This window comes from Misgurnus anguillicaudatus, chromosome 18, assembly GCF_027580225.2.
Source record: "Misgurnus anguillicaudatus chromosome 18, ASM2758022v2, whole genome shotgun sequence".
Taxonomy (NCBI): Eukaryota; Metazoa; Chordata; class Actinopteri; order Cypriniformes; family Cobitidae; genus Misgurnus; species Misgurnus anguillicaudatus.
The window spans coordinates 2,607,501-2,624,773 of record NC_073354.2 but is presented as its reverse complement, the minus strand read 5'-3'; the positions used below and the strand labels follow the sequence as shown (position 1 = coordinate 2,624,773).

General features: G+C 40.2%; 9 non-coding genes across 9 annotated transcripts; all 9 read right to left on the bottom strand.

Moving 5' to 3' along the window:
• Window positions 1-1,701: 1,701 nt before the first annotated feature.
• LOC141350716 (5S ribosomal RNA) lies at window positions 1,702-1,820 on the bottom strand. The gene has a single exon (XR_012358854.1). It is a non-coding gene; the product is annotated as a 5S ribosomal RNA (ribosomal RNA).
• A 1,741-nt stretch (window positions 1,821-3,561) lies between these two features.
• On the bottom strand, window positions 3,562-3,680 carry LOC141350715 (5S ribosomal RNA). The gene has a single exon (XR_012358853.1). It is a non-coding gene; the product is annotated as a 5S ribosomal RNA (ribosomal RNA).
• A 1,749-nt stretch (window positions 3,681-5,429) lies between these two features.
• LOC141350714 (5S ribosomal RNA) lies at window positions 5,430-5,548 on the bottom strand. Its single transcript, XR_012358852.1, has one exon. It is a non-coding gene; the product is annotated as a 5S ribosomal RNA (ribosomal RNA).
• A 1,749-nt stretch (window positions 5,549-7,297) lies between these two features.
• Window positions 7,298-7,416, bottom strand: LOC141350713 (5S ribosomal RNA). Its single transcript, XR_012358851.1, has one exon. It is a non-coding gene; the product is annotated as a 5S ribosomal RNA (ribosomal RNA).
• A 1,749-nt stretch (window positions 7,417-9,165) lies between these two features.
• On the bottom strand, window positions 9,166-9,284 carry LOC141350712 (5S ribosomal RNA). Its single transcript, XR_012358850.1, has one exon. It is a non-coding gene; the product is annotated as a 5S ribosomal RNA (ribosomal RNA).
• Window positions 9,285-11,073: 1,789 nt separating this feature from the next.
• On the bottom strand, window positions 11,074-11,192 carry LOC141350711 (5S ribosomal RNA). Its single transcript, XR_012358849.1, has one exon. It is a non-coding gene; the product is annotated as a 5S ribosomal RNA (ribosomal RNA).
• Window positions 11,193-12,941: 1,749 nt separating this feature from the next.
• LOC141350710 (5S ribosomal RNA) lies at window positions 12,942-13,060 on the bottom strand. Its single transcript, XR_012358848.1, has one exon. It is a non-coding gene; the product is annotated as a 5S ribosomal RNA (ribosomal RNA).
• Window positions 13,061-14,809: 1,749 nt separating this feature from the next.
• LOC141350709 (5S ribosomal RNA) lies at window positions 14,810-14,928 on the bottom strand. Its single transcript, XR_012358847.1, has one exon. It is a non-coding gene; the product is annotated as a 5S ribosomal RNA (ribosomal RNA).
• Window positions 14,929-16,713: 1,785 nt separating this feature from the next.
• On the bottom strand, window positions 16,714-16,832 carry LOC141350707 (5S ribosomal RNA). Its single transcript, XR_012358845.1, has one exon. It is a non-coding gene; the product is annotated as a 5S ribosomal RNA (ribosomal RNA).
• Window positions 16,833-17,273: the final 441 nt, after the last annotated feature.

Here is a 17,273-nt window from a genome sequence, read left to right as displayed (position 1 = left end):
GTATAAAAACTAAAAGATATTTAAATACATAGATTAATTAATTAATTAATTAATTAATTAAATAAATAAATAAACGTAAAGTAAAACATTAAAACTACATTAAATAAAAGTTACGACCCAGGGAAGCAGGGCAATGACAGGCATGTTTTATTAATGTTTTGTCCGGAGGAGTATGTGTTATGGACAAAGAAGACCCGGACGCAACAGACGTCTACGATGCCAAGTGGTTTATTATACACAAATACAGGTGCAGGGCTTAAGTCCAGTGAAAGGGGTAGTGGGAACAATATTTATTCATAGAAAGCGAACACGTGCACAGTTGTGAGGGGAGAAGGGACAAGAGCCGTGCCACATAAAACGCCAAGAAAATACCAGTACACACTCTAGCTATACGTAAGCTCTCCATCTACAAAAGAAAACAATTATAGATAAATCTTCAGCGTCAGCAACGCCCTAACTAACCTACTCCGGCTAACAAAATCACAAAACGTACAGCGGGTGGCACACGCTCTATTTGGCAGCTATAAATTCCACGTGAAGGCATAGTGTAGCCTACGTCACGTGACATCCATACCTGTCCGGCTCTCCCAACGAACAAACAAACAAGACATCCGAGGGGAGAAAGTAACAAACAAGAGGACAGGGGAGAACAAATAGGCGTTCCGAAGCTTTAAAAAACACAAACAATAATGTACTGAGACTGTTTGAACGACAGAACAAAATGGGGTACATTATTTCAGCAAAAAACAAAACAAAAAAAGCTGGCGAACGGGACGGCGATGGGCTTCGCATAATTCCGTGTAACGGGATTGGTATAGGTATGAATGACGTCATCGGGATTCCCCAGAAACAGCCAATGAACGGATTTGAGAAGAATGCAGGTACGGATCGCTGGAAAGAGACAGAAACACGCAAAACTCACACAGGAACGTAACAATAAATATCAATAAATAATTAAATAGAAAATAAATTAAATTACTAAAAATAAATAAATCGACAATTTAATAAATAGAAATAAATGAATTAATAATAAATGATTGTGTAAATCAAATACATAAATAAATAAATAAATAAATAAATGTATCAAGTAAAAAACTGAATAAATGTTTATAGATAGATAGATAGATAGATAGATAGATAGATAGATAGATAGATAGATAGATAGATAGATAGATAAAAACCATGCCAGCTTTTAGTCACAGCATTCATTCATAGAAAATGAAAAGTCTTTGCTAAATAGTGATAATAACAGATACGCAAAAATATTTGACAGCTTTGTAAAGAGTGCACGTTGTAATGGTGTTAACAACTGCTTATGATTTATGCAGTGTCTCGTTAACCCAGCCGCTGTCCTTTACAGAGGAGCAAACGAATGGGGGTGGGTTAAATTAACTAACTTTTGCCCTTGAAAGAACAGACCATGCAGCACATACGCTCGTTCTTACACGTGAATGGCGTCAAATCCCCTGCAACACAGGCAGCGCTCTGTTAATGACCGCTCCTCTGCCCCGTGCCGCTGTGGGCACTGAGCAAAAAGCCCAAAATGAAGCCTCTGACCGCCCCCTGCCGGCGGAGGGGGGTAAAGACGAGACTGAGCGGATCCTCTGACTGGCGCACAGACGGAGAAAAGACAAACCAATGCAGAATCCGGAAAGCAAATGCGGCGAACGAAGTAAAAAGGAGAAAAGTGACAAAGACAAAAGCTTACAGCACCTGGTATTCCCAGGCGGTCTCCCATCCAAGTACTAACCAGGCCCGACCCTGCTTAGCTTCCGAGATCGGACGAGATCGGGCGTGCTCAGGGTGGTATGGCCGTAAGCGAGAGACGCTGTCAAAACGAGCCTCTTAAACAATGCCCATACGTGTATAAAAACTAAAAGATATTTAAATACATAGATTAATTAATTAATTAAATAAATAAATAAATAAATAAATAAATAAACGTAAAGTAAAACATTAAAACTACATTAAATAAAAGTTACGACCCAGGGAAGCAGGGCAATGACAGGCATGTTTTATTAATGTTTTGTCCGGAGGAGTATGTGTTATGGACAAAGAAGACCCGGACGCAACAGACGTCTACGATGCCAAGTGGTTTATTATACACAAATACAGGTGCAGGGCTTAAGTCCAGTGAAAGGGGTAGTGGGAACAATATTTATTCATAGAAAGCGAACACGTGCACAGTTGTGAGGGGAGAAGGGACAAGAGCCGTGCCACATAAAACGCCAAGAAAATACCAGTACACACTCTAGCTATACGTAAGCTCTCCATCTACAAAAGAAAACAATTATAGATAAATCTTCAGCGTCAGCAACGCCCTAACTAACCTACTCCGGCTAACAAAATCACAAAACGTACAGCGGGTGGCACACGCTCTATTTGGCAGCTATAAATTCCACGTGAAGGCATAGTGTAGCCTACGTCACGTGACATCCATACCTGTCCGGCTCTCCCAACGAACAAACAAACAAGACATCCGAGGGGAGAAAGTAACAAACAAGAGGACAGGGGAGAACAAATAGGCGTTCCGAAGCTTTAAAAAACACAAACAATAATGTACTGAGACTGTTTGAACGACAGAACAAAATGGGGTACATTATTTCAGCAAAAAACAAAACAAAAAAAGCTGGCGAACGGGACGGCGATGGGCTTCGCATAATTCCGTGTAACGGGATTGGTATAGGTATGAATGACGTCATCGGGATTCCCCAGAAACAGCCAATGAACGGATTTGAGAAGAATGCAGGTACGGATCGCTGGAAAGAGACAGAAACACGCAAAACTCACACAGGAACGTAACAATAAATATCAATAAATAATTAAATAGAAAATAAATTAAATTACTAAAAATAAATAAATCGACAATTTAATAAATAGAAATAAATGAATTAATAATAAATGATTGTGTAAATCAAATACATAAATAAATAAATAAATAAATAAATGTATCAAGTAAAAAACTGAATAAATGTTTATAGATAGATAGATAGATAGATAGATAGATAGATAGATAGATAGATAGATAGATAGATAAAAACCATGCCAGCTTTTAGTCACAGCATTCATTCATAGAAAATGAAAAGTCTTTGCTAAATAGTGATAATAACAGATACGCAAAAATATTTGACAGCTTTGTAAAGAGTGCACGTTGTAATGGTGTTAACAACTGCTTATGATTTATGCAGTGTCTCGTTAACCCAGCCGCTGTCCTTTACAGAGGAGCAAACGAATGGGGGTGGGTTAAATTAACTAACTTTTGCCCTTGAAAGAACAGACCATGCAGCACATACGCTCGTTCTTACACGTGAATGGCGTCAAATCCCCTGCAACACAGGCAGCGCTCTGTTAATGACCGCTCCTCTGCCCCGTGCTGCTGTGGGCACTGAGCAAAAAGCCCAAAAGGAAGCCTCTGACCGCCCCCTGCCGGAGGAGGGGGGTAAAGACGAGACTGAGCGGATCCTCTGACTGGCGCACAGACGGAGAAAAGACAAACCAATGCAGAATCCGGAAAGCAAATGCGGCGAACGAAGTAAAAAGGAGAAAAGTGACAAAGACAAAAGCTTACAGCACCTGGTATTCCCAGGCGGTCTCCCATCCAAGTACTAACCAGGCCCGACCCTGCTTAGCTTCCGAGATCGGACGAGATCGGGCGTGCTCAGGGTGGTATGGCCGTAAGCGAGAGACGCTGTCAAAACGAGCCTCTTAAACAATGCCCATACGTGTATAAAAACTAAAAGATATTTAAATACATAGATTAATTAATTAATTAAATAAATAAATAAATAAATAAATAAATAAACGTAAAGTAAAACATTAAAACTACATTAAATAAAAGTTACGACCCAGGGAAGCAGGGCAATGACAGGCATGTTTTATTAATGTTTTGTCCGGAGGAGTATGTGTTATGGACAAAGAAGACCCGGACGCAACAGACGTCTACGATGCCAAGTGGTTTATTATACACAAATACAGGTGCAGGGCTTAAGTCCAGTGAAAGGGGTAGTGGGAACAATATTTATTCATAGAAAGCGAACACGTGCACAGTTGTGAGGGGAGAAGGGACAAGAGCCGTGCCACATAAAACGCCAAGAAAATACCAGTACACACTCTAGCTATACGTAAGCTCTCCATCTACAAAAGAAAACAATTATAGATAAATCTTCAGCGTCAGCAACGCCCTAACTAACCTACTCCGGCTAACAAAATCACAAAACGTACAGCGGGTGGCACACGCTCTATTTGGCAGCTATAAATTCCACGTGAAGGCATAGTGTAGCCTACGTCACGTGACATCCATACCTGTCCGGCTCTCCCAACGAACAAACAAACAAGACATCCGAGGGGAGAAAGTAACAAACAAGAGGACAGGGGAGAACAAATAGGCGTTCCGAAGCTTTAAAAAACACAAACAATAATGTACTGAGACTGTTTGAACGACAGAACAAAATGGGGTACATTATTTCAGCAAAAAACAAAACAAAAAAAGCTGGCGAACGGGACGGCGATGGGCTTCGCATAATTCCGTGTAACGGGATTGGTATAGGTATGAATGACGTCATCGGGATTCCCCAGAAACAGCCAATGAACGGATTTGAGAAGAATGCAGGTACGGATCGCTGGAAAGAGACAGAAACACGCAAAACTCACACAGGAACGTAACAATAAATATCAATAAATAATTAAATAGAAAATAAATTAAATTACTAAAAATAAATAAATCGACAATTTAATAAATAGAAATAAATGAATTAATAATAAATGATTGTGTAAATCAAATACATAAATAAATAAATAAATAAATAAATGTATCAAGTAAAAAACTGAATAAATGTTTATAGATAGATAGATAGATAGATAGATAGATAGATAGATAGATAGATAGATAGATAGATAGATAGATAAAAACCATGCCAGCTTTTAGTCACAGCATTCATTCATAGAAAATGAAAAGTCTTTGCTAAATAGTGATAATAACAGATACGCAAAAATATTTGACAGCTTTGTAAAGAGTGCACGTTGTAATGGTGTTAACAACTGCTTATGATTTATGCAGTGTCTCGTTAACCCAGCCGCTGTCCTTTACAGAGGAGCAAACGAATGGGGGTGGGTTAAATTAACTAACTTTTGCCCTTGAAAGAACAGACCATGCAGCACATACGCTCGTTCTTACACGTGAATGGCGTCAAATCCCCTGCAACACAGGCAGCGCTCTGTTAATGACCGCTCCTCTGCCCCGTGCTGCTGTGGGCACTGAGCAAAAAGCCCAAAAGGAAGCCTCTGACCGCCCCCTGCCGGAGGAGGGGGGTAAAGACGAGACTGAGCGGATCCTCTGACTGGCGCACAGACGGAGAAAAGACAAACCAATGCAGAATCCGGAAAGCAAATGCGGCGAACGAAGTAAAAAGGAGAAAAGTGACAAAGACAAAAGCTTACAGCACCTGGTATTCCCAGGCGGTCTCCCATCCAAGTACTAACCAGGCCCGACCCTGCTTAGCTTCCGAGATCGGACGAGATCGGGCGTGCTCAGGGTGGTATGGCCGTAAGCGAGAGACGCTGTCAAAACGAGCCTCTTAAACAATGCCCATACGTGTATAAAAACTAAAAGATATTTAAATACATAGATTAATTAATTAATTAAATAAATAAATAAATAAATAAATAAATAAACGTAAAGTAAAACATTAAAACTACATTAAATAAAAGTTACGACCCAGGGAAGCAGGGCAATGACAGGCATGTTTTATTAATGTTTTGTCCGGAGGAGTATGTGTTATGGACAAAGAAGACCCGGACGCAACAGACGTCTACGATGCCAAGTGGTTTATTATACACAAATACAGGTGCAGGGCTTAAGTCCAGTGAAAGGGGTAGTGGGAACAATATTTATTCATAGAAAGCGAACACGTGCACAGTTGTGAGGGGAGAAGGGACAAGAGCCGTGCCACATAAAACGCCAAGAAAATACCAGTACACACTCTAGCTATACGTAAGCTCTCCATCTACAAAAGAAAACAATTATAGATAAATCTTCAGCGTCAGCAACGCCCTAACTAACCTACTCCGGCTAACAAAATCACAAAACGTACAGCGGGTGGCACACGCTCTATTTGGCAGCTATAAATTCCACGTGAAGGCATAGTGTAGCCTACGTCACGTGACATCCATACCTGTCCGGCTCTCCCAACGAACAAACAAACAAGACATCCGAGGGGAGAAAGTAACAAACAAGAGGACAGGGGAGAACAAATAGGCGTTCCGAAGCTTTAAAAAACACAAACAATAATGTACTGAGACTGTTTGAACGACAGAACAAAATGGGGTACATTATTTCAGCAAAAAACAAAACAAAAAAAGCTGGCGAACGGGACGGCGATGGGCTTCGCATAATTCCGTGTAACGGGATTGGTATAGGTATGAATGACGTCATCGGGATTCCCCAGAAACAGCCAATGAACGGATTTGAGAAGAATGCAGGTACGGATCGCTGGAAAGAGACAGAAACACGCAAAACTCACACAGGAACGTAACAATAAATATCAATAAATAATTAAATAGAAAATAAATTAAATTACTAAAAATAAATAAATCGACAATTTAATAAATAGAAATAAATGAATTAATAATAAATGATTGTGTAAATCAAATACATAAATAAATAAATAAATAAATAAATGTATCAAGTAAAAAACTGAATAAATGTTTATAGATAGATAGATAGATAGATAGATAGATAGATAGATAGATAGATAGATAGATAGATAGATAGATAAAAACCATGCCAGCTTTTAGTCACAGCATTCATTCATAGAAAATGAAAAGTCTTTGCTAAATAGTGATAATAACAGATACGCAAAAATATTTGACAGCTTTGTAAAGAGTGCACGTTGTAATGGTGTTAACAACTGCTTATGATTTATGCAGTGTCTCGTTAACCCAGCCGCTGTCCTTTACAGAGGAGCAAACGAATGGGGGTGGGTTAAATTAACTAACTTTTGCCCTTGAAAGAACAGACCATGCAGCACATACGCTCGTTCTTACACGTGAATGGCGTCAAATCCCCTGCAACACAGGCAGCGCTCTGTTAATGACCGCTCCTCTGCCCCGTGCTGCTGTGGGCACTGAGCAAAAAGCCCAAAAGGAAGCCTCTGACCGCCCCCTGCCGGAGGAGGGGGGTAAAGACGAGACTGAGCGGATCCTCTGACTGGCGCACAGACGGAGAAAAGACAAACCAATGCAGAATCCGGAAAGCAAATGCGGCGAACGAAGTAAAAAGGAGAAAAGTGACAAAGACAAAAGCTTACAGCACCTGGTATTCCCAGGCGGTCTCCCATCCAAGTACTAACCAGGCCCGACCCTGCTTAGCTTCCGAGATCGGACGAGATCGGGCGTGCTCAGGGTGGTATGGCCGTAAGCGAGAGACGCTGTCAAAACGAGCCTCTTAAACAATGCCCATACGTGTATAAAAACTAAAAGATATTTAAATACATAGATTAATTAATTAATTAAATAAATAAATAAATAAATAAATAAATAAACGTAAAGTAAAACATTAAAACTACATTAAATAAAAGTTACGACCCAGGGAAGCAGGGCAATGACAGGCATGTTTTATTAATGTTTTGTCCGGAGGAGTATGTGTTATGGACAAAGAAGACCCGGACGCAACAGACGTCTACGATGCCAAGTGGTTTATTATACACAAATACAGGTGCAGGGCTTAAGTCCAGTGAAAGGGGTAGTGGGAACAATATTTATTCATAGAAAGCGAACACGTGCACAGTTGTGAGGGGAGAAGGGACAAGAGCCGTGCCACATAAAACGCCAAGAAAATACCAGTACACACTCTAGCTATACGTAAGCTCTCCATCTACAAAAGAAAACAATTATAGATAAATCTTCAGCGTCAGCAACGCCCTAACTAACCTACTCCGGCTAACAAAATCACAAAACGTACAGCGGGTGGCACACGCTCTATTTGGCAGCTATAAATTCCACGTGAAGGCATAGTGTAGCCTACGTCACGTGACATCCATACCTGTCCGGCTCTCCCAACGAACAAACAAACAAGACATCCGAGGGGAGAAAGTAACAAACAAGAGGACAGGGGAGAACAAATAGGCGTTCCGAAGCTTTAAAAAACACAAACAATAATGTACTGAGACTGTTTGAACGACAGAACAAAATGGGGTACATTATTTCAGCAAAAAACAAAACAAAAAAAGCTGGCGAACGGGACGGCGATGGGCTTCGCATAATTCCGTGTAACGGGATTGGTATAGGTATGAATGACGTCATCGGGATTCCCCAGAAACAGCCAATGAACGGATTTGAGAAGAATGCAGGTACGGATCGCTGGAAAGAGACAGAAACACGCAAAACTCACACAGGAACGTAACAATAAATATCAATAAATAATTAAATAGAAAATAAATTAAATTACTAAAAATAAATAAATCGACAATTTAATAAATAGAAATAAATGAATTAATAATAAATGATTGTGTAAATCAAATACATAAATAAATAAATAAATAAATAAATGTATCAAGTAAAAAACTGAATAAATGTTTATAGATAGATAGATAGATAGATAGATAGATAGATAGATAGATAGATAGATAGATAGATAGATAGATAAAAACCATGCCAGCTTTTAGTCACAGCATTCATTCATAGAAAATGAAAAGTCTTTGCTAAATAGTGATAATAACAGATACGCAAAAATATTTGACAGCTTTGTAAAGAGTGCACGTTGTAATGGTGTTAACAACTGCTTATGATTTATGCAGTGTCTCGTTAACCCAGCCGCTGTCCTTTACAGAGGAGCAAACGAATGGGGGTGGGTTAAATTAACTAACTTTTGCCCTTGAAAGAACAGACCATGCAGCACATACGCTCGTTCTTACACGTGAATGGCGTCAAATCCCCTGCAACACAGGCAGCGCTCTGTTAATGACCGCTCCTCTGCCCCGTGCTGCTGTGGGCACTGAGCAAAAAGCCCAAAAGGAAGCCTCTGACCGCCCCCTGCCGGAGGAGGGGGGTAAAGACGAGACTGAGCGGATCCTCTGACTGGCGCACAGACGGAGAAAAGACAAACCAATGCAGAATCCGGAAAGCAAATGCGGCGAACGAAGTAAAAAGGAGAAAAGTGACAAAGACAAAAGCTTACAGCACCTGGTATTCCCAGGCGGTCTCCCATCCAAGTACTAACCAGGCCCGACCCTGCTTAGCTTCCGAGATCGGACGAGATCGGGCGTGCTCAGGGTGGTATGGCCGTAAGCGAGAGACGCTGTCAAAACGAGCCTCTTAAACAATGCCCATACGTGTATAAAAACTAAAAGATATTTAAATACATAGATTAATTAATTAATTAAATAAATAAATAAATAAATAAATAAATAAATAAACGTAAAGTAAAACATTAAAACTACATTAAATAAAAGTTACGACCCAGGGAAGCAGGGCAATGACAGGCATGTTTTATTAATGTTTTGTCCGGAGGAGTATGTGTTATGGACAAAGAAGACCCGGACGCAACAGACGTCTACGATGCCAAGTGGTTTATTATACACAAATACAGGTGCAGGGCTTAAGTCCAGTGAAAGGGGTAGTGGGAACAATATTTATTCATAGAAAGCGAACACGTGCACAGTTGTGAGGGGAGAAGGGACAAGAGCCGTGCCACATAAAAAGCCAAGAAAATACCAGGACACACTCGAGCTATACGTAAGCTCTCCATCTACAAAAGAAAACAATTATAGATAAATCTTCAGCGTCAGCATCGCCCTAACTAGCCTACTCCGGCTAACAAAATCACAAAACGTACAGCGGGTGGCACACGCTCTATTTGGCAGCTATAAATTCCACGTGAAGGCATAGTGTAGCCTACGTCACGTGACATCCATACCTGTCCGGCTCTCCCAACGAACAAACAAACAAGACATCCGAGGGGAGAAAGTAACAAACAAGAGGACAGGGGAGAACAAATAGGCGTTCCGAAGCTTTAAAAAACACAAACAATAATGTACTGAGACTGTTTGAACGACAGAACAAAATGGGGTACATTATTTCAGCAAAAAACAAAACAAAAAAAGCTGGCGAACGGGACGGCGATGGGCTTCGCATAATTCCGTGTAACGGGATTGGTATAGGTATGAATGACGTCATCGGGATTCCCCAGAAACAGCCAATGAACGGATTTGAGAAGAATGCAGGTACGGATCGCTGGAAAGAGACAGAAACACGCAAAACTCACACAGGAACGTAACAATAAATATCAATAAATAATTAAATAGAAAATAAATTAAATTACTAAAAATAAATAAATCGACAATTTAATAAATAGAAATAAATGAATTAATAATAAATGATTGTGTAAATCAAATACATAAATAAATAAATAAATAAATAAATGTATCAAGTAAAAAACTGAATAAATGTTTATAGATAGATAGATAGATAGATAGATAGATAGATAGATAGATAGATAGATAGATAGATAGATAGATAGATAGATAGATAGATAGATAGATAGATAGATAGATAAAAACCATGCCAGCTTTTAGTCACAGCATTCATTCATAGAAAATGAAAAGTCTTTGCTAAATAGTGATAATAACAGATACGCAAAAATATTTGACAGCTTTGTAAAGAGTGCACGTTGTAATGGTGTTAACAACTGCTTATGATTTATGCAGTGTCTCGTTAACCCAGCCGCTGTCCTTTACAGAGGAGCAAACGAATGGGGGTGGGTTAAATTAACTAACTTTTGCCCTTGAAAGAACAGACCATGCAGCACATACGCTCGTTCTTACACGTGAATGGCGTCAAATCCCCTGCAACACAGGCAGCGCTCTGTTAATGACCGCTCCTCTGCCCCGTGCTGCTGTGGGCACTGAGCAAAAAGCCCAAAAGGAAGCCTCTGACCGCCCCCTGCCGGAGGAGGGGGGTAAAGACGAGACTGAGCGGATCCTCTGACTGGCGCACAGACGGAGAAAAGACAAACCAATGCAGAATCCGGAAAGCAAATGCGGCGAACGAAGTAAAAAGGAGAAAAGTGACAAAGACAAAAGCTTACAGCACCTGGTATTCCCAGGCGGTCTCCCATCCAAGTACTAACCAGGCCCGACCCTGCTTAGCTTCCGAGATCGGACGAGATCGGGCGTGCTCAGGGTGGTATGGCCGTAAGCGAGAGACGCTGTCAAAACGAGCCTCTTAAACAATGCCCATACGTGTATAAAAACTAAAAGATATTTAAATACATAGATTAATTAATTAATTAAATAAATAAATAAATAAATAAATAAATAAACGTAAAGTAAAACATTAAAACTACATTAAATAAAAGTTACGACCCAGGGAAGCAGGGCAATGACAGGCATGTTTTATTAATGTTTTGTCCGGAGGAGTATGTGTTATGGACAAAGAAGACCCGGACGCAACAGACGTCTACGATGCCAAGTGGTTTATTATACACAAATACAGGTGCAGGGCTTAAGTCCAGTGAAAGGGGTAGTGGGAACAATATTTATTCATAGAAAGCGAACACGTGCACAGTTGTGAGGGGAGAAGGGACAAGAGCCGTGCCACATAAAACGCCAAGAAAATACCAGTACACACTCTAGCTATACGTAAGCTCTCCATCTACAAAAGAAAACAATTATAGATAAATCTTCAGCGTCAGCAACGCCCTAACTAACCTACTCCGGCTAACAAAATCACAAAACGTACAGCGGGTGGCACACGCTCTATTTGGCAGCTATAAATTCCACGTGAAGGCATAGTGTAGCCTACGTCACGTGACATCCATACCTGTCCGGCTCTCCCAACGAACAAACAAACAAGACATCCGAGGGGAGAAAGTAACAAACAAGAGGACAGGGGAGAACAAATAGGCGTTCCGAAGCTTTAAAAAACACAAACAATAATGTACTGAGACTGTTTGAACGACAGAACAAAATGGGGTACATTATTTCAGCAAAAAACAAAACAAAAAAAGCTGGCGAACGGGACGGCGATGGGCTTCGCATAATTCCGTGTAACGGGATTGGTATAGGTATGAATGACGTCATCGGGATTCCCCAGAAACAGCCAATGAACGGATTTGAGAAGAATGCAGGTACGGATCGCTGGAAAGAGACAGAAACACGCAAAACTCACACAGGAACGTAACAATAAATATCAATAAATAATTAAATAGAAAATAAATTAAATTACTAAAAATAAATAAATCGACAATTTAATAAATAGAAATAAATGAATTAATAATAAATGATTGTGTAAATCAAATACATAAATAAATAAATAAATAAATAAATGTATCAAGTAAAAAACTGAATAAATGTTTATAGATAGATAGATAGATAGATAGATAGATAGATAGATAGATAGATAGATAGATAGATAGATAGATAAAAACCATGCCAGCTTTTAGTCACAGCATTCATTCATAGAAAATGAAAAGTCTTTGCTAAATAGTGATAATAACAGATACGCAAAAATATTTGACAGCTTTGTAAAGAGTGCACGTTGTAATGGTGTTAACAACTGCTTATGATTTATGCAGTGTCTCGTTAACCCAGCCGCTGTCCTTTACAGAGGAGCAAACGAATGGGGGTGGGTTAAATTAACTAACTTTTGCCCTTGAAAGAACAGACCATGCAGCACATACGCTCGTTCTTACACGTGAATGGCGTCAAATCCCCTGCAACACAGGCAGCGCTCTGTTAATGACCGCTCCTCTGCCCCGTGCTGCTGTGGGCACTGAGCAAAAAGCCCAAAAGGAAGCCTCTGACCGCCCCCTGCCGGAGGAGGGGGGTAAAGACGAGACTGAGCGGATCCTCTGACTGGCGCACAGACGGAGAAAAGACAAACCAATGCAGAATCCGGAAAGCAAATGCGGCGAACGAAGTAAAAAGGAGAAAAGTGACAAAGACAAAAGCTTACAGCACCTGGTATTCCCAGGCGGTCTCCCATCCAAGTACTAACCAGGCCCGACCCTGCTTAGCTTCCGAGATCGGACGAGATCGGGCGTGCTCAGGGTGGTATGGCCGTAAGCGAGAGACGCTGTCAAAACGAGCCTCTTAAACAATGCCCATACGTGTATAAAAACTAAAAGATATTTAAATACATAGATTAATTAATTAATTAAATAAATAAATAAATAAATAAATAAATAAACGTAAAGTAAAACATTAAAACTACATTAAATAAAAGTTACGACCCAGGGAAGCAGGGCAATGACAGGCATGTTTTATTAATGTTTTGTCCGGAGGAGTATGTGTTATGGACAAAGAAGACCCGGACGCAACAGACGTCTACGATGCCAAGTGGTTTATTATACACAAATACAGGTGCAGGGCTTAAGTCCAGTGAAAGGGGTAGTGGGAACAATATTTATTCATAGAAAGCGAACACGTGCACAGTTGTGAGGGGAGAAGGGACAAGAGCCGTGCCACATAAAACGCCAAGAAAATACCAGTACACACTCTAGCTATACGTAAGCTCTCCATCTACAAAAGAAAACAATTATAGATAAATCTTCAGCGTCAGCAACGCCCTAACTAACCTACTCCGGCTAACAAAATCACAAAACGTACAGCGGGTGGCACACGCTCTATTTGGCAGCTATAAATTCCACGTGAAGGCATAGTGTAGCCTACGTCACGTGACATCCATACCTGTCCGGCTCTCCCAACGAACAAACAAACAAGACATCCGAGGGGAGAAAGTAACAAACAAGAGGACAGGGGAGAACAAATAGGCGTTCCGAAGCTTTAAAAAACACAAACAATAATGTACTGAGACTGTTTGAACGACAGAACAAAATGGGGTACATTATTTCAGCAAAAAACAAAACAAAAAAAGCTGGCGAACGGGACGGCGATGGGCTTCGCATAATTCCGTGTAACGGGATTGGTATAGGTATGAATGACGTCATCGGGATTCCCCAGAAACAGCCAATGAACGGATTTGAGAAGAATGCAGGTACGGATCGCTGGAAAGAGACAGAAACACGCAAAACTCACACAGGAACGTAACAATAAATATCAATAAATAATTAAATAGAAAATAAATTAAATTACTAAAAATAAATAAATCGACAATTTAATAAATAGAAATAAATGAATTAATAATAAATGATTGTGTAAATCAAATACATAAATAAATAAATAAATAAATAAATGTATCAAGTAAAAAACTGAATAAATGTTTATAGATAGATAGATAGATAGATAGATAGATAGATAGATAGATAGATAGATAGATAGATAGATAGATAAAAACCATGCCAGCTTTTAGTCACAGCATTCATTCATAGAAAATGAAAAGTCTTTGCTAAATAGTGATAATAACAGATACGCAAAAATATTTGACAGCTTTGTAAAGAGTGCACGTTGTAATGGTGTTAACAACTGCTTATGATTTATGCAGTGTCTCGTTAACCCAGCCGCTGTCCTTTACAGAGGAGCAAACGAATGGGGGTGGGTTAAATTAACTAACTTTTGCCCTTGAAAGAACAGACCATGCAGCACATACGCTCGTTCTTACACGTGAATGGCGTCAAATCCCCTGCAACACAGGCAGCGCTCTGTTAATGACCGCTCCTCTGCCCCGTGCTGCTGTGGGCACTGAGCAAAAAGCCCAAAAGGAAGCCTCTGACCGCCCCCTGCCGGAGGAGGGGGGTAAAGACGAGACTGAGCGGATCCTCTGACTGGCGCACAGACGGAGAAAAGACAAACCAATGCAGAATCCGGAAAGCAAATGCGGCGAACGAAGTAAAAAGGAGAAAAGTGACAAAGACAAAAGCTTACAGCACCTGGTATTCCCAGGCGGTCTCCCATCCAAGTACTAACCAGGCCCGACCCTGCTTAGCTTCCGAGATCGGACGAGATCGGGCGTGCTCAGGGTGGTATGGCCGTAAGCGAGAGACGCTGTCAAAACGAGCCTCTTAAACAATGCCCATACGTGTATAAAAACTAAAAGATATTTAAATACATAGATTAATTAATTAATTAAATAAATAAATAAATAAATAAATAAATAAACGTAAAGTAAAACATTAAAACTACATTAAATAAAAGTTACGACCCAGGGAAGCAGGGCAATGACAGGCATGTTTTATTAATGTTTTGTCCGGAGGAGTATGTGTTATGGACAAAGAAGACCCGGACGCAACAGACGTCTACGATGCCAAGTGGTTTATTATACACAAATACAGGTGCAGGGCTTAAGTCCAGTGAAAGGGGTAGTGGGAACAATATTTATTCATAGAAAGCGAACACGTGCACAGTTGTGAGGGGAGAAGGGACAAGAGCCGTGCCACATAAAACGCCAAGAAAATACCAGTACACACTCTAGCTATACGTAAGCTCTCCATCTACAAAAGAAAACAATTATAGATAAATCTTCAGCGTCAGCAACGCCCTAACTAACCTACTCCGGCTAACAAAATCACAAAACGTACAGCGGGTGGCACACGCTCTATTTGGCAGCTATAAATTCCACGTGAAGGCATAGTGTAGCCTACGTCACGTGACATCCATACCTGTCCGGCTCTCCCAACGAACAAACAAACAAGACATCCGAGGGGAGAAAGTAACAAACAAGAGGACAGGGGAGAACAAATAGGCGTTCCGAAGCTTTAAAAAACACAAACAATAATGTACTGAGACTGTTTGAACGACAGAACAAAATGGGGTACATTATTTCAGCAAAAAACAAAACAAAAAAAGCTGGCGAACGGGACGGCGATGGGCTTCGCATAATTCCGTGTAACGGGATTGGTATAGGTATGAATGACGTCATCGGGATTCCCCAGAAACAGCCAATGAACGGATTTGAGAAGAATGCAGGTACGGATCGCTGGAAAGAGACAGAAACACGCAAAACTCACACAGGAACGTAACAATAAATATCAATAAATAATTAAATAGAAAATAAATTAAATTACTAAAAATAAATAAATCGACAATTTAATAAATAGAAATAAATGAATTAATAATAAATGATTGTGTAAATCAAATACATAAATAAATAAATAAATAAATAAATGTATCAAGTAAAAAACTGAATAAATGTTTATAGATAGATAGATAGATAGATAGATAGATAGATAGATAGATAGATAGATAGATAGATAGATAGATAGATAGATAGATAGATAGATAGATAGATAGATAGATAAAAACCATGCCAGCTTTTAGTCACAGCATTCATTCATAGAAAATGAAAAGTCTTTGCTAAATAGTGATAATAACAGATACGCAAAAATATTTGACAGCTTTGTAAAGAGTGCACGTTGTAATGGTGTTAACAACTGCTTATGATTTATGCAGTGTCTCGTTAACCCAGCCGCTGTCCTTTACAGAGGAGCAAACGAATGGGGGTGGGTTAAATTAACTAACTTTTGCCCTTGAAAGAACAGACCATGCAGCACATACGCTCGTTCTTACACGTGAATGGCGTCAAATCCCCTGCAACACAGGCAGCGCTCTGTTAATGACCGCTCCTCTGCCCCGTGCTGCTGTGGGCACTGAGCAAAAAGCCCAAAAGGAAGCCTCTGACCGCCCCCTGCCGGAGGAGGGGGGTAAAGACGAGACTGAGCGGATCCTCTGACTGGCGCACAGACGGAGAAAAGACAAACCAATGCAGAATCCGGAAAGCAAATGCGGCGAACGAAGTAAAAAGGAGAAAAGTGACAAAGACAAAAGCTTACAGCACCTGGTATTCCCAGGCGGTCTCCCATCCAAGTACTAACCAGGCCCGACCCTGCTTAGCTTCCGAGATCGGACGAGATCGGGCGTGCTCAGGGTGGTATGGCCGTAAGCGAGAGACGCTGTCAAAACGAGCCTCTTAAACAATGCCCATACGTGTATAAAAACTAAAAGATATTTAAATACATAGATTAATTAATTAATTAAATAAATAAATAAATAAATAAATAAATAAACGTAAAGTAAAACATTAAAACTACATTAAATAAAAGTTACGACCCAGGGAAGCAGGGCAATGACAGGCATGTTTTATTAATGTTTTGTCCGGAGGAGTATGTGTTATGGACAAAGAAGACCCGGACGCAACAGACGTCTACGATGCCAAGTGGTTTATTATACACAAATACAGGTGCAGGGCTTAAGTCCAGTGAAAGGGGTAGTGGGAACAATATTTATTCATAGAAAGCGAACACGTGCACAGTTGTGAGGGGAGAAGGGACAAGAGCCGTGCCACATAAAACGCCAAGAAAATACCAGTACACACTCTAGCTATAC